Source organism: Miscanthus floridulus, chromosome 8 (assembly GCF_019320115.1).
Source record: "Miscanthus floridulus cultivar M001 chromosome 8, ASM1932011v1, whole genome shotgun sequence".
Classification (NCBI taxonomy): Eukaryota; Viridiplantae; Streptophyta; class Magnoliopsida; order Poales; family Poaceae; genus Miscanthus; species Miscanthus floridulus.
The window spans coordinates 54864140-54885317 of NC_089587.1; the positions used below are offsets into that span (position 1 = coordinate 54864140).

Below are 21178 nucleotides of genomic sequence, written 5' to 3' on the forward strand. Positions count from 1 at the left end.
TCGTAAGAATTCCTTATGTATCTCGATGTACGGATGCACCAATGACGAGTTCTGAAGAACTGTGTAGTGTGCTTTATTGAAATAATCGTCTTCCATGCCAATATATGTATTCTTCCCTAAAGTTCCTTTACCACCGAGTCTCCCCTCATGTCACGATTCAGGAACGCCAATCAGGGCAAGGTCAGGAATAAAGTTAACACAGATGTCAATGACCTCCTCTGTTTCATAGCCCTGGGCGATGCTTCCTTCAGGCTTAGAACGGACTTTCACATATTTCTTCAAGACTCCCATAAACCTCTCGAAGGGGAACATGTTATGTAAGAACACAGGTCCAAGAATACTAATCTCCTTCACCAAATGAACTAGGAGGTGTGTCATGATATTAAAGAAGGATGGAGGGAACACCAACTCAAAGCTGACAAGACATTGAACCACATCATTCTGTAGAGTAGCTAGTTCCACTAGATTGATTGCCTTCTGAGAAATTGCATTGAGGAATGCACATAGCTTCACGGTGGCTAGACGTACATGTGGAGGTAGAATTCCTCTTAAAGCAACTGGAAGCAATTGCGTCATAAGCACATGGCAGTCATGGGACTTTAAGTTTAGGAATTTCTTCTCTGGCACATTTATTATACCCTTTATATTGGAGGAGAACCCCGATGGGACCTTGATGCTGCTTAGACATTCGAACATGTTGTCCCTCTCTTCTTTGCTAAGCGTGTAGCTAGCAGGACTTAAGTAATGACGTCCATCATCTGTCTTCTCTGGATGAAGGTTGTCTTGTTCTTTCATGCCCTGCAAGTCCTGGCGTGCTTCAAGTGAATCTTTTGGCTTCCCGTACACACCCATGAATCCTAACAGGTTCACACAAAGATTCTTTGTTAGGTGCATCACGTCGATTGCGTTGCGGACCTCTAGGACTTGCCAATAGGGTAGCTCCCAAAAGATAGACTTCTTCCACATGGGTGCGTGTCCCTTAGTATCTTTGGGAACAGATTCGCTGCCTTGTCCCTTTCCAAATACTACTTTTACATCCTTGATCATTGCGAGTACATCTTCCCCGGTTCGGTTATGAGGCTTCTTCCGGTGGTCTGGCTTACCTTTAAAATGCTTACCTTTCTTTCTTACTTGGTGATTCAAAGGAAGGAATCGACGATGGCCAAGGTACACGACCTTTCGACATCTTTTCAAATATATACTGTCAAGGTCATCAAAACAATGTGTGCATGCATTATATCCTTTGTTTGTCTGACCTGAAAGATTACTTAAAGCAGGCCAATCATTGATTGTTACGAACAACATTGCTCGTAGGTCAAAGTGTTCTTGTTTGTACTCATCCTAGACACGTACACCTGGTTTGTTCCATAAAACTAGAAGTTCTTCAACTAATGGCTTTAGATAGACATCAATGTCGTTGCCAGGTTGCCTCGGACCTTGGATGAGGATCGACATCATAATGAACTTTCGCTTCATGCATAACCATAGAGGAAGGTTGTAGATACATAGAGTAACTGGCCAAGTGCTATGACTAGTGCTCTGCTCCCCAAAAGAATTCATACCATCTGTACTTAAGACGAACCTTAAGTTTCTAGCCTCATTTGCAAACTCTGAAAATTCTCTGTCTATCGCTCTCCACTGGGACCCATCAGCTGGGTGTCTCAGCATATTGTCTACCTTACGGTCTTCTTTATGCCACCGCAACAACTTTGCATGGTCTTTATTTCTGAACAAACATTTTAAGCATGGTATTATAGGAGCATACCACATAACCTTAGCAGGGATTTTCTTTCTAGGACGTTGTTCACCCTCGACGTCACCAGGATCATCACGCCTGATCTTATACCGCGCTGCTTTACATACCGGGCATTCATCCAAATTCTCGTATTCATTGCCATGGTAGAGGATGCAATCATTAGGACATGCATGTATCTTTTGGATTTTTAATCCCAAAGGGCAGACAACCTTTTTTGCTTCGTACGTAGTGGTGGGCAATTCATTTGGCTTCGGAAGCATCTTCTTTATGAGGTTCAATAAATTCCTAAATGCCTTGTCGGATACACCATTCTTTGCCTTCCACTGTAGCAATTCCAGTGTTGTACTCAACTTTTTTTGCCCCTCTTCGGTCGTCGGGTATAGCAACTTCCTATGATCCTCAAGCATGCGCTCAAACTTAACTTTCTCTTTTTCACTTTCGTATTCTTGTTGTGCATCACGAATGGCATCGCCAAGAGCATAACCGAGATCATTTTCTGCCGCTACCTCTTCTTCATCTCTCCTCATTGTAGTATCATCAAAGGCACCATACTGAGCAATAATGTCATCAATGTCTAAATCTTTTCTTTCACCTTCTTCCATCATGACCCCGCTTTCTCCATGCTTAGTCCAACATATATAGTTTGACATGAAACCTAACTTAAACAAATGTGAATGAAGACTCATTGAGCTTGAATATTCCTTTAAATTCTTACATATGTCACATGGACAGCACATAAAACCATCCCGCTTATTTGCCTCAGCCACACCTAAGAAATAGTGTACGCTCTCAATAAAGTCTTGGGAGCGGCGATCGGCATTGTACATCCAATGGCGTAACATAATCTGCATTACACGATAAATTATGAAAACCTTGAACACAATTAAGTATTTTATTACACAACATAGATGACACACACACACGGTTGATTAATTAACTAAGCCTAGCTACAACGTAAGCAATCCCAACTATCACTAAACAAACTAAAACTACAATGCACTTCAGTAACATAATTATTTCGTGATCGTACGCAACTAAAACAGACAAATTATTCTTCTGTTGAATATCAATAAGCTTCTCCTGCTGGCTCACTGCCTCATCATCAGCAGCCGCTACCTTAAAAAGTTCTAAATACAATATTTTTATTCTAATTTTTATGGTGCCAACTACAAATAAATAACCATCCAAGACTGTAGTTTTATACAGTGCATTTGTTTTTAACTAATTGTCTCAGTGAGATCAAATGAAAACTTGCCAATTCTTTGAGATAAAACACTCGGAAGCTTCTGTTTGGTCCCAGTTCATCCTAACATGAATCAAATGTCTTCAATAAGTATAGGTAGAAATCCTTCATATATTCTGGAAGTAGTTCTGCTGCGTCCTCTTCGCATCTGCATTTTTGCAGTCCATTGAAAATATTTGATGTTCAGAACAGATAGCTGTACCAAGTCTCATGAGAAGTTTTGAATAAAAAATCAAAATATTGTTCCATTCAACAACTGAATATATATTCCAGAATGGGCATTTAATTTCCAACAGTCTAGCGTGTGGGCTGTGGTTGAGCGTGTGCGGATATGTAGGAGGATCAGTGGATCACTACCATACCAGGAAACACGTACTCGGTACCAATTCTGTTTGATGTAACAAGCACTCGTGAAGGAAACCGAACACAATGAGGCCTAATTTGGAAGGAAGGGGAAGCCTAATTTTCTCAAGAAAGGAGGCATTTACATTTGAGGCCTGAAATAAAGCTAATGCTGTAGATGCTCTTATTATAGCTACATGACTCCATTCGTTAGCCTTTTTGTCAGCTTGGGTGAATACTTTTAGAACCATGACACCTCCCCCCACATTGTAATTGGAAGTTGAACAACACTGTTTAATGATTGAGCTAGAAGTGGCTGCCAACTATTATTAACTTGTTGCTTATTTGACATAATTATCACCATTAGATATTGATCCACATCAAGTTATCCTAAATCACTCATAAGCTTGTCACACCCGATTTTAAGAATGAAATGGGATGCAAAATCTTATGTGCGCCCATAGATCAGTCACACACATAAGCCGACAAATTATGAATAGTATCATCACAAGTGTTTATCATATCACGAATAATAGAACATAGTCTTCACATATATGTAGCGGAAGTATAAAGAAAAGATTTCTCGCGGAAGCTCCATATCACAAGGACGTCAACTGGTTGACCATAAGTCTAGTAATTATCGGGAAAATCATCATTACCATAGCCATCTGTTACCCATCCGGGATTTTTATCCAAATATTGAAAATAAATAAGCGTAAGTACATGCCGTACTCAAAAAGTGTAACATGGGGTTCATGAGACTCAAAAGGCTTGATACAGGTTTAACAACATTCAGCTTTTAGTTGTCACAATTTTAGCATAAGAGCAGCAACAAATTGGTTCAATTCCCAAAGTAAAACACATGATCAATGTAAACAAGAATAATGAATAGCATAAATAGATAATTCTTAGTGTTCATCTATTCTGTAAATGTTTCAAGGCCGCTCGTGACCGTGAGCATGGCTGATATACCAGTTTTATACTCTGCAAAGGTTGTACACTTTCACTGTGAGTTGTGATACCCATATACCTGGTTTAATTACTCCCAAAACACTTCCAAGGTGAGTAGGCAGGGGTCACTATGAAGCCTTTCAAATGTTCGTCTAACAAGTTAGGGCCATTAGATTCACTCGGCAAACAGATATAGGAACCCCGCTGTCGAATGGCACAATTCCATCACGGCTATACACATAAGAGTAGAGGTTGTCCTATACCCGATTCGGCAAGCCATTCTTACACCAATAAAGGTAACCTCTAACAAGCTAGAAAAGGTCCTCATACTGAGCTAAAGCTAGAGCCATATAGCCCTCATAGCTATACTATAAGTCTCGTATGATCACTTACAGATAAGTCCTTAGTGAGAGGAATCTGAAGCATTTAGAAAGTAGCTAAACACTCCAGCCCTCTATTTCCAAGTTGCTAAAAAGTCAAGTTTTAATATTTATTGCATATACCATTAGTCAAGTTACAAGATCATAGTTTAATTGAGCACTAGCAAAGCTACCCAATGCACATCCCGTAGGTGACAAGGTATAAGTTCAATCCTAGGGAATCCTTATCAAGGTGACACATGCAACATGAATTAAATGTATTAAGGTGGATAGGAAACAAGGATGATCCCATGCTATACTTGCCTTGAACAAAGTACTCCTGTTGTTCCTGCTCGTCAAAGTAGTACTCTTGGTCACCCACGAATTGCTTACCGTCTATACTCGATAATCACAGCAACATACAAGCATATAGGAGCAATCATGCATAGCAAACAAAAGCTATAGATTAGAATAGTACACCAATCAATATAAAATTGGGATGAAAAGTTTGTAAAACAAATCTACGTCTTGCTACGATCACACATATGCGAAGATCACAAAAATCGGAGCTAAAACAAAGAAGTTATGATTTAAACAAGATTTCCTTTAGTAAAATAACAGATTAAATCTAACCTCAAATTTTAAAAGTTGAAAACATACTTAATAGTAGTATGAACATGCATATTACTTAATTATGAACCTAACGCAAGTTGAACGGATCAAATCGGAGTTAAAACGGAGGTTTTATGGCTAAAACAAGATTAGTGGCAAAACTGTAAATAGCTGAAAACGTATTTTGAATCTAAACCAAAGAAACTACGCTTTCTAAAGAAGAAAACGTACTCTGGAAAGATGCTATGGACTATGGGTTCTATAAACAAAAACCCAAGGGCTCTTTAGAAAATATACAAGGACTGCGGGTTGAGATCTAAATAGTTGTAATGGCCTTTTTGTAAAAACCCCAGCGAAGGGGTATCTTCTATTTGGGACCGTTCGATCTAGATCGGACAGCTACGATCAAACGGAAGGGGGGGGGGGGAGAGAGAGAGCTGGCCGGCCGGCGGTGAGGTCCACGGCGGTGCCATGGCCAGAGGTAAGCGGTGCTTGGCGAACTCGGTCTACGGACCACCATTGAATGAAGCAAGAGCACGAGAAGCTAGAGGAGACGATGGCGAACTCGGCTAGATGGTTTACCTCGGCGTGAAGCGATGGAGGGCAGCGTGGCGCTCGGCGAGGCGGACGGCAATGGCAGCGGCTAGGGCTAGGCGGCGACTCGACGTCTCGGCGAGGGTGGCTGCGGTGCTGGAGCTTGGGATGGAGGCGGCGGCACGGGGCTAGGTATTTATGAGGCGGGGGCATAGGTTATGTTCTTACATGACGATGGAGTTTTATGGACTTTAATTTGACCATCTCTCTTTGTATTGCAAGGAAATAGGAGCAACCACGTCAAACTTTTTATTTGCAATTGGAGCATAGGTTGATATTTGGTTTGAGCTATACCTTCAGTATGAGATCTTGTGTTGTTTAAAGCATATTGGATCTCATTCTTTTTTCTCTATAACAGTGCAGAACTCTACCATTTTTTATAACAATTATGCTGACACAACAAACTTTAAGTTATGATAGGCATTTTTTAAGTTATAAACAAATTTCTAATTGGAGACTGAGTCAAATAGGCATTTTAACAAATTTCCACATACTTTTTTTGAAGTCATGTTGATGATACGCAACAAATATAATTGTGATAACAAACACCTGCTCACAAAAGCATTTCTAACACATCTTTCATTGTATCTTATTTTCTTACCTCCTGGTAATTGTTACAAAGATTGAAAACAGAGCAATATATGAAACAGACACACAATATTGCTTGAGCAGGTAGACAATACATTTGATGACACATTTCTAACTTTAACCTTTCCAACATTTCTTATTGTATCTTAAATAGCTGACTTCTATAACCTGGTGAAAACAAGTCTCGTTCGTGGTCATCACTTTATTCAACATAACTGAAAGTGATTAGAGATTTTAATAGGAGTATAATAGCTATGAAACAGGGGCTTTCACTCTTTAGTGTCTAGAATAATAATATTGGCTCCACAAAGAGTTTTGCTATCATATCTTTGATTGTGTGGGAAAAAGTGAATGCATCCGTTTCCTTGTACATGTAGTTTGCTGTCCTTGCAAAATCAACAATTGTTTGTGCGACGAGTTTTGGTTGTTCTGTTGGTGTAAGGTAGAGTTCCATCATATCCTTCCATGTGTCTTCAGTTAACTCTTTTATCTTCTCACATGCATCATCCATTGTTGTCCCATGCATCAACATATAACATTGGACCGTAGAAGCATGGTGCCCCACATTTTGCTCACGCTGCAACAGAACACATCAATATATTCAACATGCGTGTTCTGCAATTATATGCCTGTCATTAATGAGATACATTCACTGCTATGGTTAATGATTTTTTTATTTGTATCATGTGCAGTAGTTTGGTTACAGCATTATATATTTGGGCTGAAGTTAAATTTACTAAGATAATATATAGGTGCAAAAATTCACAAAACAAAAGGCTCCTGCACAATTTTACATAGAAGGAAATACCTTTGTTGATGCAATATCATTCGTTAGTCGTGCAATAGTCATCAAAGACTTGAGAAGTTCTGGATATGTCAAAAGCCACTCAAGAATTTCCTTTGTTATGTTGTCACCCATCCCAACAAGTGAAGAACATGCTACTTGAAAGGCTCCCACAGATGGTCCTAATGTTCTAAGTGTTCATTGATTGTTTCTGGAACGTAATTTTCAGTACGCCATTTTATCTCTTGAGAGCTTCCTCGTACCAACACCTTTAACTGTATGCAACATACAGATAAGTGAATTCACGTTCTATGTTCACATAATTGTTAAGTCAGGTGGATTCCATGAAGACAGTAGTGTGTAGTGAATATATATCTAAAATTCATGAAGCTTGTTGTGCGTGTAAGATAAGTTTTGAATTCTTCTAGTACAACATGTGTCACTACTACAGAAATGGTCTTTCCCTACGTCACTTTCACCTCTAGTTTTAATAAAACCAGTGATGATAATTATCACTTCCGGTCCGTGTTATGAACCGGCGGTGATGGGATTATCATGGTCGGTTTGCGTTACTGTTGATGCAAAAGTGGATCTGCAAACACAAAGGGCTAATACCCAAATCGATATCCAAGGCGTGCCAGTCGATTTGACCTGTTAATCGACAAGGATGAAGATACGAGCACTTTGGTCCTGACAACAGTGATACGCCCGGAAGTCACGGCCAAGAGGTACTCACGCGGAACTCGAGGATCGCCGAAGGTCGCACTGAAGCGATGCAGCTCGCCGAATCAATGAGAACTCGTAAAGAGAAAATAATGCAAATTGACGAAGTCACCGAAAAGTAAGTAGATGCAAATGGGAGTAAAAATTGGTTTTGATATTGATTGATATATCCAATTACAATGCCTCTCACTCCATATTTATACCCTGATCTAAAGAGACACAACCAAACACAACTAGGACACCAAGCCCATATCTAAGGAAACACGTGACTCTTACATGAATCATACTCTAACAAATATAGAAAAGGAAATCAACTCCTATCTATTTCCCTGTCCGCCTCAATTACGATGGAAATCTCACCGTCCTCTTTCCCATCGGCATACCCCCTGTTTCATCGGCAGTAGTCCTCAAGTCTTCCTTCATCAGCATACTCCTTGTTTCATCGGTAGTAGTCCTCAAGTCTTCCTTCATCGGCATACTCCCTGTTTCATCGGCAGTAGTCTTCAAGCCTCCCTTCATCGGCATCGACAATGACACCTTAAACCTCATCGGCAACGCCCGAGTCTAAATCAACCTCTCCATCGACCATCACCAGCTATCGGCAACCATCTTTACAAGCTGGCTTTCATCGGCTATCAAGTATACAGTAACTTTCCCCTTGCCGATTAGTCCACTCCGATCATTTTGACACGTGCAAAAAACGGTGTCAACACATGCCCCCCAATTTCGGAGTATAAAACCATTAATGCTCCGAAATTTACTCTAGATTACCGTAACTCATTCTCCAAGCCAAAACCTGATCTGTTATCAAATCCAATCAAATCTAATCCTGATTCACGCACTTCAGTAAATATCGCACAATCGCCAACCACTCTTGCCTTGATTATGGTTAAGATACCGAAACAATAACCCATCGGCAAGATCTTAACATGATAATGCTGTCATTTTCAGAATTAAAATATCCTATACCGATATCTCTTCCAAGTCATGATTACTTGCCATCAACCCATCTGTACAATCCCCTGATTATCGTGCGAACAGTTACCATATCCATCTGAACCACTTCGACCTACATGCGCGCGGCATAGAGATAAGCCCAAAATACCCCTACTCCAAGCGGCTTATAAATAGATTCCTCCGAAACACTCGTCTTCTACCCTCAGACTCCAATCTTTGACATTTTCTCTTTCCGGCGGCGACTCCGACGAACCACTACATGACCTCAACCAACAAGAACCCTTCTCCAGCGTTACCTCAAGTCTCCGGCTCGTGCCCTCATCTTCCTCAAGATAATGGCAATCAACTTCGACGTCCCCACGGTTCGCTCCACTTCCATTACCTTTACTTTGATTCCCCTAGTTTTTGCAAATCCATACAGTTGGTGATTTCTTTCTTTTGTTCTCCGGATCCTTCAAACTTAGGAACTGCGCAACAAATTAGTTATTCCAACCGATCAGCCGCATGTCCAATGCCTAGGACCAATGGGCAACCCAGATCCAACCGATCTGATTAATGCAGAGGTTAACAGAATCCCCTTTAGAGCCCAAAATTTCTCTCTGAATTTATGGAAAGACACATTTCGATCTTGGCCCAAAACCACCAAAGGGTGGAAAGATTGGTACTTGAGGGTTAATAGATCGATGCAAGTATACTGGGCAGAACGGAAGTTAGACCAATGCATTAGGTTATCTATTGCCGATATGCAGAAGAATGAATCGATGATGATTGCAGCTGCTTACTTCTGGTCAGACACAACAAACACTTTTATGTTTGGACATGGCCCAGCTACTCCTACACTTGCCGATGTCCACATGCTCACTGGCTTGGATATTTCAACTGCCGATGAAGGCTCCATTTATGGTAGAAAATCTGAATATAGGGTGAATACCCGCAACATCGGCGGTTGGACGGGATACATTCAAGAATACCAGAAGATTGGGACACTTAACCAGAGGGAACATGCCACATTCTTGAATATGTGGTTAGAAAAATTTATCTTCTGTGGTCGATCAGTAGGACCAACCAACGCCTTCCTCCCCGTAGCTGAACTTTTGGCTAATGGTGTAAGGTTTCCTCTTGGCCGATACCTTTTGAGCTCCACTTATCATCTTCTTCATCAAGTGTCTCAAAAACTTTTGCTTGGCGAACCCATTGGCAACCTAGGAGGCCCGTGGTGGTTTATCAACATGTGGCTGAATGCCCATATGCACAAACGTCTGCAATGGGACTTTTTTGCCCAACAATTCCCATGAGAAATTGCTGAAGACCATGTGCTTGGGGATGATGAATCAGCAACACGCTCACCCCTCAATTTTGGTGAAGCCATAATTGTCCTTCCTGGAACAGAGGCCAATGAAGACCAGATCGGCAGATTCTTCCAGAGCCTCTACAATGGTCTTTCTCATGATTATAGGGCCTGGGTACCTTATATTGACGAAGAAAACAGATTCCCCCTTCTTTTCAACTTTGCCGATGACACTCTGAATCAGGATAAGGAACTCATGATGGCCATCATTACTCCCAGGGTAATCCCAGTAAATACATTTGGTAGCGGGAAAAACACCAGCATTACGTATGAATTTTACAACCCATCGGCAGTATCCCGTCAATTGGCTTTTGGGCAACTACCAATCAAACTTTGCTTTGCCGATGTGATCAAACCTAGGGAAACAATTACCTGCGGAACAGATTGGAACAAGGTAGTACAACTCTCCCCCGATGCCGATACTACAGATGTTGATATATCCACCTGGACGCCAGTATCTTTCATCACCGAGTCATATAAGCAATGGTGGCGAGAGTGGAAGGAACAACTATTTGCAACATCTGTTCACACATATCGGCACATGATCGACCCTGAATACGCCATTCCCAATGACGCAGTAAGTTCCTTTTAGCTCCCTTCCGCTTTTTCCTTTCATATATCGGTAACTAACTCTCTCATGACAGGTTAACAACCCAGCACCAACTATGAGCAAAAGTGGGAAACCCTTCGATCTTCGGCCTGTTTCCCCAATATCACCGATCGGCTACAACGCTCCCACCTTAGCCGCTTTGACTCACCAGAAGATCCGTACCAAGACCATCACCTCCAAGTCCAAATTGGCTACAGCCAGGGCCACTCCATCGGCCGCTGCTACAACCTTGGTCAAGGCATTCAAGGTAACAACCTTGTTTATTTCTACTCATGCCGATCACAAACTATATTAACATTAATCACCAGGGGGTAAGAGCTGCTGCTGGATCATCATCGGCAATTCCTCCGATATCAAGCACCACTTCTTTTGACGAACCTTCAGAGGTATCTTCTTAACTTTACATTTTATCTGTTAAATATCATACCTTACACTTGTTTTGCAGCAACAATTGGGTACATCGGCAAGCATACCAGATGTCCAAGCTTCACAATCAACAAGTGCCGATGCCCTCCAGCCAATCGTTGCCGATGCCCAAGCAAAGCGCAAAGCTTTAACAGATGCTGAAGCACAGCCAAACCGACAAAGGTCCATGCCGATCCCTACATCTGCCCCAATGTCATCGGTCATCATACCTCAAGAGCCAACCACCGATGAAGTCACAGAGTATATCCCATCGGCAAGCTCAATCGATCCCCCACACGACATACTCCAGGTTGCTTCCTCTAGTCAAGCACAGGAAATCGCCTTGAAACAGGTAAACCGATTAACCTAGCTGATTTATAATACTCATACTTATCCTTAACTGACCTCCTTTCCTTTTCCTCAGGAACAAGACTCCCCAAACAGCCTATTCTCCTTCGCTATTGACGTCTCTGACGATGATGGAGAGGAAACAAGTTCTTCCCTTGCACTGGGAACAATATCGGCAGAAACTAAGTCCAGGTTGGAAGCTCTCCTAAACTTGCTACAGCAGGATACCGCCCAACTGGTAGATGACTCGGACCCCGCAAAGGCAATTTTCAAAACAATCCGTGGCCAGGTCCCTGCCGATGTTGAAGAAGTACTCTTCCCAGCAGCCCATTTAGAGAGTCGCCAACTACAATATCAACGGGCTGCTCAACGTATTGCCGATAGAGCAGCTCAGGCTCAACTCAAAGAAGAGATGCTACAACTGAAACAAATTGCCGATGAGAAGCACAAGGGCATCGGCAACTTGCAGACTTCGGGTGCTGAACTTAAGCAGAAAATCTTGGATTTATCAGCAAGGAAGATGGCTCTATTGGCTGAATTGAAGGAAGTCGATGCAGCCTTAACTCATGCTCAACAAAAAGAAAGCTAGCTACCCAATGCCATCAAAGCCCTTCAGCAAGAAAGAGATATCTAGGCTCGCAAAGCTTTGGCCATGAAGAAAAAACTCAAGCCTATGGAGGGTACTGCCGATGACGATATCAAATAAATGGAGGAAGCCAAGCAGATTCGCCTGCGTGCGATATTAGCTATCCAATCTTTGTTGAACTTGTAATCTTGTTTATTGTATCGGCACTTTATGAGACATTGACATCCTTGCATAATTCTAGCCACTAGGACTGTTATTGGCACTTATACTTTTATGCATCCATCCAGATACTAGGGTAATATTTCTTTAAATATTTTCCATTTAATGCTCTAGGAAACACAACCCCTTCGAGGGTTTCTAGAATATATGCGTTACCAGGAACAGACTAATTTATCCGATATGGACCTTCCCAATTAGGAGACCACTTTCCAAACTTTGAACTTTTAGTCCCAATCGGTAAAACCAATTTCCAGACCAGATCTCCATCGGCAAACTCCTTTATCTTCACCTTCTTGTCATACCATCTGGCTACTCTTTTCTTATTTTCTTCGATGCTAACTAAAGCCCTTAACCGATGACCCGCCACATCTTCCAACTCATCCTTCATAAGGGTATTATAATCATCGGCTGTCAGCTGATTTTGAGAACGTATTCGCCTAGAGCCAATTTTAATTTCCCAAGGCAATACTGCATCGTGTCCATATACTAACTGATAAGGCGTTACTTTGGTTGCACCATGACATGACATCCGATATGACCACAAGGCTTCATTTAATACTGTATGCCACCTCCTAGGATTTTCTTCAATTTTGCGCTTAATGAGTTTGATGATCCCTTTGTTAGAAGCCTCAGCTTGACCATTAGCTTGAGCATAATATGGAGAAGAATTTAAAACTTTAATTCCCATACCTACAACAAACTCATCAAATTCTCCTGATATAAACATAGTGCCCTGATCGGTAGTGATAGTCTGAGGAATACCAAATCGGTAGACAATATGCTGTTTCACAAAATCAATCATATTAACCGATGTCACCTTTTTTAAAGGAATTGCCTCAACCCATTTTGTGAAATAATCGGTAGCAACCAGAATAAATTTATGTCCTTTACTCGATGGCGGATAAATCTGACCAATGAGATCAATAGCCCATCCCCGGAACGGCCACGGTTTGATTATAGGGTTCATAGCCGATGCAGGCGCTCTTTGAATATTACCAAACTTTTGACACCCCTGACATCCTTTAAAATATTTAAAACAATCTTCAAGAATAGTCGGCGAATAGTACCCATTCCTTCTGATCATCCACTTCATCTTGAAAGCCGATTGATGCGCCCCACACACTCCTTCATGAATTTCACCCATCAAGCTTTTTGATTCATCACTGCTAACACATCTAAGTAAAACTCCATCTATAGTTCGATAATATAATTCATCATCGAGGAGCACATACTTAGTAGCTTGGAACCTTATACGTCTCTCAACCTTTCTATATGGATCCTTTAAATACTCCCTCCATTCAAAAATTGGGGGCGTATTTGGCTGTGCCGCGATGACCAAGGAAAGCTGGCGCATGCAGGATTGCTCCTTAAATAGCTGTTTCCATTTACTTCGCCCGCGTCTGTTGGATTACTGAGCAAACAGTCCGCTAACCCCGTCCAAAACGCCGTTAGCGTGCGTGCTCAGCTTTCCTTTTCACCACCCGAAATCTGCTTTCTTTCCTTTTCACCATGCCTGGCATCGCGCGCGCAATTCTCTTCCTTCCCTATTGACGGCGCGAAATTTTCGTCCTTTCCTTTTCACCATGCACACAACGCACTCAAATCTCTCTTCTTTTCGTTTTTCTTCTTCGCGGCAACCAAATTTCAAAAGGAAATTTCATTTGCCGCCGGTGCTCCGTGATAGACATCTCATTTAGGTTTGCACGGTCTACATATAAGACCACTGAACCCTTCCATCTCTCTCCATCTCACACTCATGCTGTACTACAACCATGCCTGGGCTAGAGATCGATTTGAACCAAAATCCATCAGAATCAGACTTAGAAAATCCCATAGCTTGGGATGAGATAGAGGAGTGGGATGGCTCTGCCAATGAACTCGATTATGCCATGGTCTGGAATGATGAGAATCAAGGTGAGTACCTAATCATGATCCTCGATCTGCTGTGCCTTCCCTCTGTGCATGATCTGAACTTTTTTGATTCTGTGTTCCATATCTTAGGTCATGGCCAAGGATCAGATGGAGAACAAGATGATGCTCCAGCAGATGGAGAACAAGATGATGCTCCAGCAGATGGCGTCCAAGTAGTGGGTTTTTCAAATGGTGATTTTTAGTTTCCTGTACTAATAATCCCTTTAGATCAACTACCTTTGTTTCTTAGGTGATCTTATTTCTTTGACGATGAATAGTATGCATATGTTACAGGTTCCAATAACAATAGACGGAGGTACTATCCTGATGATTTGAAGATCGCCATATACCTAGAGCTACTGGCAAAAACTGATCCTCCTAGGCTAAAACATGGGGTTTCAAAGTACGTTGCAGATAAATTTGAGGTGCCTCTAAGACTTGTGCAGAAAATTTGGAAAAAAAGGAAAAGATGGTGGAATAAATAATGTTGTGAACAAGTGGTCTAAGAATTGTGGTAGGAAAAGAATAGAAATAGACATGGAAGCCATAAAAAATGTTCCTGTTAGTCAGCACAGTACTTTTGCTGATCTTTCGGAAGCATTGGGTGTTAAGAAGACCACACTTTATAACCGATTCAAAGAAGGCTATTTTCGTCGGCACACTAATGACCTCAAGTTTAGCTTGACCGATGACAATAAGAAGGCCCGCGTCAAGTATTGTTTGTCCATGCTGAATGAGCATTCTTTGTCTTTTAAACCACTGTACAATGTTGTGTACATTGATGAAAAGTGGTTCTATAGGACTCGTAGGAACCAAAAATATTACCTTGCAAATGATGAAGAAAGACCACAAAGAGCGGTGAAAAGCAAAAATTTTATTGAGAAGGTGATGTTCCTAGCTGTGGTTACGAGGCCTAGATTTGATGAGAATGGACAGTGTACTTTTGATGGTAAACTAGGCATTTTTCCTTTTGTCACATTGGAGCCAGCAAAGAGATGGAGCCCAAACAGAGACGCAGGTACTAAAAATAGCTGTTTTTTTGTTTGCTTACATGAATGATGAATGTTTCTAAAAATAGTTTTTTTCTTGCATGAATGATGAGTCTTTTGTAAAAATAGCTGTTTTTTTGGGCTTTCATCTGTAGGTACCCTTGTAACAAAAGCCATGACGTCGGTACCCAAGGAAGTGAGCCAGGATTTCATGGTGAACAAGGTTCTACCCGCAATCAAAGCAAAGTGGCCTGCAGAAGAGAAAGGATTGCCCATATACATACAACAAGACAATGCTAGGACACACATTGCTGTGAATGACCCTGCATTTGTTCAGGCCGCACAAGCAGATGGTTGGGACATTAGGCTCACATGCCAACCTCCCAATTCTCCTGACCTTAATGTATTGGATCTTGGTTTTTTGCAGCAATTCAGGCATTATTTGAAAAGGGAACACCAAACAACATTAACGGCATTGTAACAAAGGTTGATAAGGCATATCAGGACTATCTTGTGCAAAGGTCCAACCGTATTTTTCTAACTCAGCAGGCTTGCATGATGGAGATCATGAAGCACAATGGAGGCCAGCACTACAACATTCCTCACATGAAGAAAAAGACTTTGGAGATGCAGGGTCGTCTTCCTACTACTTTGAGTTGTGCTCAACAACTCTATTTTCAAGCACTTCAATTTGTTGGGTAGAAGTAGTGTTAGCGAAAATGTAATGTGTCGGCACTGTATCCCTATTTTCAAGCACTTCAATTTGTTGGGTAGAAGAAGTAGTATTTTTACAAATGTAATGCATGGAAATTATCAGTTACTCGAACTTCCTAGTAGTAGTTCTCATACATTGGTGTATCCATGACTCATCCAATGTATCCACGACTCATCCAAAGCAGCGATACTGCAGCATCATTCACATCCTTGTCGTGATCTCCATACAAGCGAGGAAGCAACACAGGGAGCATCAAACTGCAGGCTTCATTTTTTACCTTGTCGTCCAGAAACTTGGAAGCAAATGATTCAAGGGCATGCTCGACGTCAGGTTCGTCGACGTCGGCAATGTCCATCTGGGAGTCCGGCACCTCAGTCTCACCTGCATAAGTATCCTGAACAAACTGTACCTCGCTCTCGGCCATGGGGTCTTCATCTTCGTGTTGCACTTCACTCTCAGCCATCGAGCCTTCATCGTCGTCGGTAGAATCTGGTGCCCAGTTGACGCCACGCACGTATGAGACCTTGCCGTCGCCGTCATGGCGATCCATCGTCTTGCTGCAGCGCGCCAGCGTGGAGCGACTCGCAGCGCGGCGGCGTGGCGGCGTGGAGCAACTCGCGACTCGGCGGCGTGGCTCTCAGCGCGTACGTGACTCGGCGGCGGCGTGACTCGCGACTTCCTTTGGCGTGACTTATACTCCAGCGCGGCCAGGATCGCTAACGGGAGGGAACGGAGAGAGGCACTTGAAGTGACGGAAGATGGCGCTGCATGAATGCCGCGAAAGTTACGAGGAGGCCAAGTCTCGTACGATGAGCGCCGGCGCATGGGGAAGAGGTCCATACATTATACGCCCCCAATTTTTGAAAAAAAAAATTTTGGTAATACGCCCCCAATTTTTGAATGGAGGGAGTAATCGACAACCTCCTTCCTCCAGTCATCGGTATCAACTGCCGATGTTAGCACTTCCTGAATAGGCTGATACCCTGAAGCATGCTGAGCTAGTCGATTAGCTTCCTCATTATGCAACTGAGAGATATGTTCAAGACGAAAATCTCTAAATCCTTTCAACAATTGCAAACATCTTTCATAATACGAAATCAAAGCTTCACTTCGGCATTCATAAATTCCAGTTAATTGATTTATAACTAGCATAGAATCACCAAAGATTTCAACAGCATCGGTACATATCTCCTTCAGTAATTCTAACCCTTTTATCAAGGCTTGGTATTCAGCCTGATTGTTTGTCGATGTAGCAACAATCGGCAATGAAAACTCATACTTCCTTCCTTGAGGTGAAATCAACACAATGCCGATACCTACTCCTTCACCGCATGTGGAACCATCGAAGAAAAGTGTCCAAGGGGCAATCTCCAGAGAGTCCACTGTATTACAATGCTGAGTAACGAAATCAGCCATAACTTGCCCCTTAACTGCCTTGGTCGATTCGTAACGTAGTTCAAATTCTGATAATGCTAAAATCCACTTGCCGATTCTACCACTTAATATCGGCATTGACAGCATGTACTTGACTACGTCGTCTTTGCATATGACCGTACATTCGGCAGATAACAAATAATGTCTCAATTTGACATAAGAAAAGTATAAACATAGACATAATTTTTCGACGGCCGAATACCTTGTCTCAGCATCCACTAATCTTCTGCTCAGATAATAAATAACACGTTCTTTCCCTTCAAATTCTTGAATAAGAGCTGAACCAATAACAGTATCATCAGCTGACAAATACAACCTGAAAGGCTTCCCGTGTTGAGGTGGAACTAGCACTGGAGGATTTGTTAAATATTTCTTAATTTCATCGAGGGCTAACTGCTGCTCAGCTCCCCATACAAATTCCTGATCAGCCTTCAATTTAAGTAATGGACTGAAAGCCTTGATCTTACCCGACAGATTAGATATGAATCTTCTAATGAAATTAATCTTACCGATCAAAGATTGCAATTCAGTCTTATTGGCAGGAGCAACCACCTTGTTAATTGCATCAATAGACTTCCTACTGATTTTGATGCCCCACTGATGCACCATAAAACCCAAGAATTGACCTGCCGATACACCAAATGCACATTTATTAGGATTCATCTTCAATCCATGCTTCCTTGTACACTCCAGTATCATTCGTAGATCGGCTAGATGTTTTGTGATATCTCCAGACTTAATCACCACATCATCAATGTAGATCTCTACTAATGTGCCGATGTATTCATGAAAAATAAAGTTCATAGCTCTCTGATAAGTAGCGCCGGCATTTTTCAAACCAAACGTCATAACTATCCACTCAAACAACCCCACATGACCTGGACATCTGAAAGCAGTCTTGGGAATATCTTCTTCAGCCATGAATATTTGATTATAGCCTGCATTACCATCCATGAAGCTGATAATTTGATGTCCGGCTGCATCATCAATCAACAAATCAGCAATCGGCATTGGATAGCCATCCATCGGTGTGGCTTTATTGAGATTCCTGAAATCAATACAAACACGAAGCTTTCCATTCTTCTTATAAACAGGAACCACATTAGAGATCCACTCTGCATATCGACACTGCCGAATAAACTTTGCCTCAATTAATTTAGTTATTTTGGCCTTAATATCAGGAAGTATATTAGGGTTGCATCGGCGCGCTGGCTGCTAATGTGGCCGAAATCCAGATTTGATAGGTAACCGATGTTCAACTACCGATCGGTCTAACCCAGGCATCTCAGTATAATCCCAAGCAAAACAATCTTTATACTCTTTTAACACATCAATTATTTGCTGCTTACACTTGGAATCTAACTTAGCACTAATAAAAGTAGGTCTTGGCCTATCGCCATCACCGATATCTACTTCTACTAAATCATCTGCCGATGTGAACCCTTGACCTAATTTTCCATCATCGGCAAACCTATCCATTAAAACTCTTCTTCAGAACCGACTGCTTGGATCGGTGGAATTTCATAATCAGCAACTCTAAGGAACTCTTTTTCCCAAGCTTCTCCTAATATGCATTTAGTTCGCTCATAAGTATCTGACTCTGCCGATGCGATGATATAAGAAGAATCACCAGGGACAACCTCAATCTTATCCCCAATCCACTGTACGAGGCATTGATGCATTGTAGAAGGAACACAACAATTAGCATGAATCCAATCCCTCCCTAGAAGTAGATTATATGCACCCTTGCCGTTAATAACAAAGAACGTCGTCGGCAAGGTTTTGCTGCCGATGGTCAATTCAACGCATACTACCCCTTTAGCCGGTGACACATTGCCTTCAAAATCTTTCAGCATCATATCGGTTTTGGTCAAGTCTTGATCTCCCTTACCAAGTTTCCGATACATCACATAAGGCATAATATTAATCGCAGCCCCTCCATCAATAAGTACCTTAGACACAGGCTGCCCATCAACTCTACCCTTCACAAACAAAGCCTTAAGATGCTGTCTCTCGTCATCAGTAGGTTTCTCAAAAACAGCCATCATTGGATCTAGTGTCAACTGAGCTACTTGATCAGAGAGAACAACTTCTTCCTCATTATCAGATAGTGCCAAAAATTCCATCGGCAACATGCATACCATATTAACATCTGCCGATGGACCCTTATTTTTGTGTTTTACCTGCCACTGCTGATGACCGGACCTCTCATTGGAGGAATTTTCCTCTTGGTATAAATCCTCCTGACGCTCACGTTGCATCCTCCTTCTCTGTGTCTTTGTTAGACCCTCCGGGCACCATCGAGGAAACTTGGTTTTCCAAACCGGCTGATAACAGGTCCTAGTCGATTCTACACGGCGTATATTAGGGTCCCTGTAGAATATTTCCTCATCGGGAACTCTTGCATTTGCCATTTCCTCAAGCTCCTCTTGATTCCTTGGAAAATATCCAGTGCATTTACCAAGCCTTTTATGTACACTAAGTCTGCCCCCCAGCCGATCATGCACTGATGCTCTGCTTCTGATCGGCTCATTGATAAATAAACCCTGATTGCCAGGTTGAAATCTTCTTTCTGACCGATTGACCCCATAATAACCATTGCACTCAGGGCAATTTTCAACAGTTGGCAATTTAATACCTTCTTCCCAGCAATGGATAAAAAACGGGCACCTCCAATGATCTTTATGCCGATGCCATTCTTCCCGATGTCTTTCTTCTTGCTGTTGTTGATATCGATCATTACGCTGACGCCAACCCTCCTGCTGCCTTCGATGAGTAATCACAATGCCAGGTCGAGGAGGTTTTTTGGAACTACTGCTTTCTCCCAGCAAACCCTTACTTTTTGCATCATCGGTAGTTATCCGATGTTGGGGATCCACTGATGCGTTTTTCTCAGCAGCCTCGGATGTCAATACCTTGGTCTTCCCTTTGGCCTCCAACGTATTTGCTGGAAAAGGGTGTTGATCAATTTTCATCGGCCTTTAGGCATTGGAAGTACCAAACTTAATTCTCCTAGATTCAATAGCCGATTGTAACTGTTGCCTGAACACCTTGCACTCATTTGTACTGTGTAAAGTTGCATTGTGCCATTTGCAGTACAAGATCTTCTTCAACTCTTCTGCTAATGGGATCACATGATTAGGTGACAGCTTAATTTAGCCCTCTTGAAGCAGAAGATCAAATATTTTGTCGGCCTTGGTGATATCAAAGGTAAACTTTTCTAGCTCTTTTTGACCAAAGGGACAAGATATCGGCTTTTTATTCTTAACCCACTCAGCTAAGCCGATAACTGGTTCTTCATCAGAATCAGAATCTCCTACTTCTTCAACAAATGATACCTTTTTACTCCAATTCTTTTTAGGTTCAAAAACCCTAGTATCTTGATCAGAGATCCTTTGCACAAGATGACTAAGGCTTTCAAACTCCTGAGAAGCATATCTGTCTTTAAGATGTGGCAATAACCCTTGGAAAGCTAGATCGGCAAGCTGCCGATCATCCAGCACTAGACTGTAGCACTTATTTTTTACATCTCGTAGTCTTTGCACAAAGCTCTCTACCGATTCATCATTGCGCTGTCTCAATTTTACTAAATCGGTAAGCTTCTTTTCATGGATTCCAGCAAAGAAATACTTATGAAATTGTTTTTCTAGATCAGCCTAGGTAATAATAGAATTTGGTGGTAATGAAATGAACCACGTAAATGC

At 41.9% G+C, this 21178-nt stretch overlaps 1 protein-coding gene and 1 pseudogene across 1 annotated transcript in view; one reads left to right on the forward strand and one right to left on the reverse strand.

The window, feature by feature from the left end:
- Positions 1-21178, reverse strand: part of LOC136476410 (beta-sesquiphellandrene synthase) — a 37222-nt gene that overhangs the window by 9709 nt on the left and 6335 nt on the right. The window lies entirely within an intron of this gene.
- Positions 14367-16087, forward strand: LOC136476411 (uncharacterized; annotated as a pseudogene).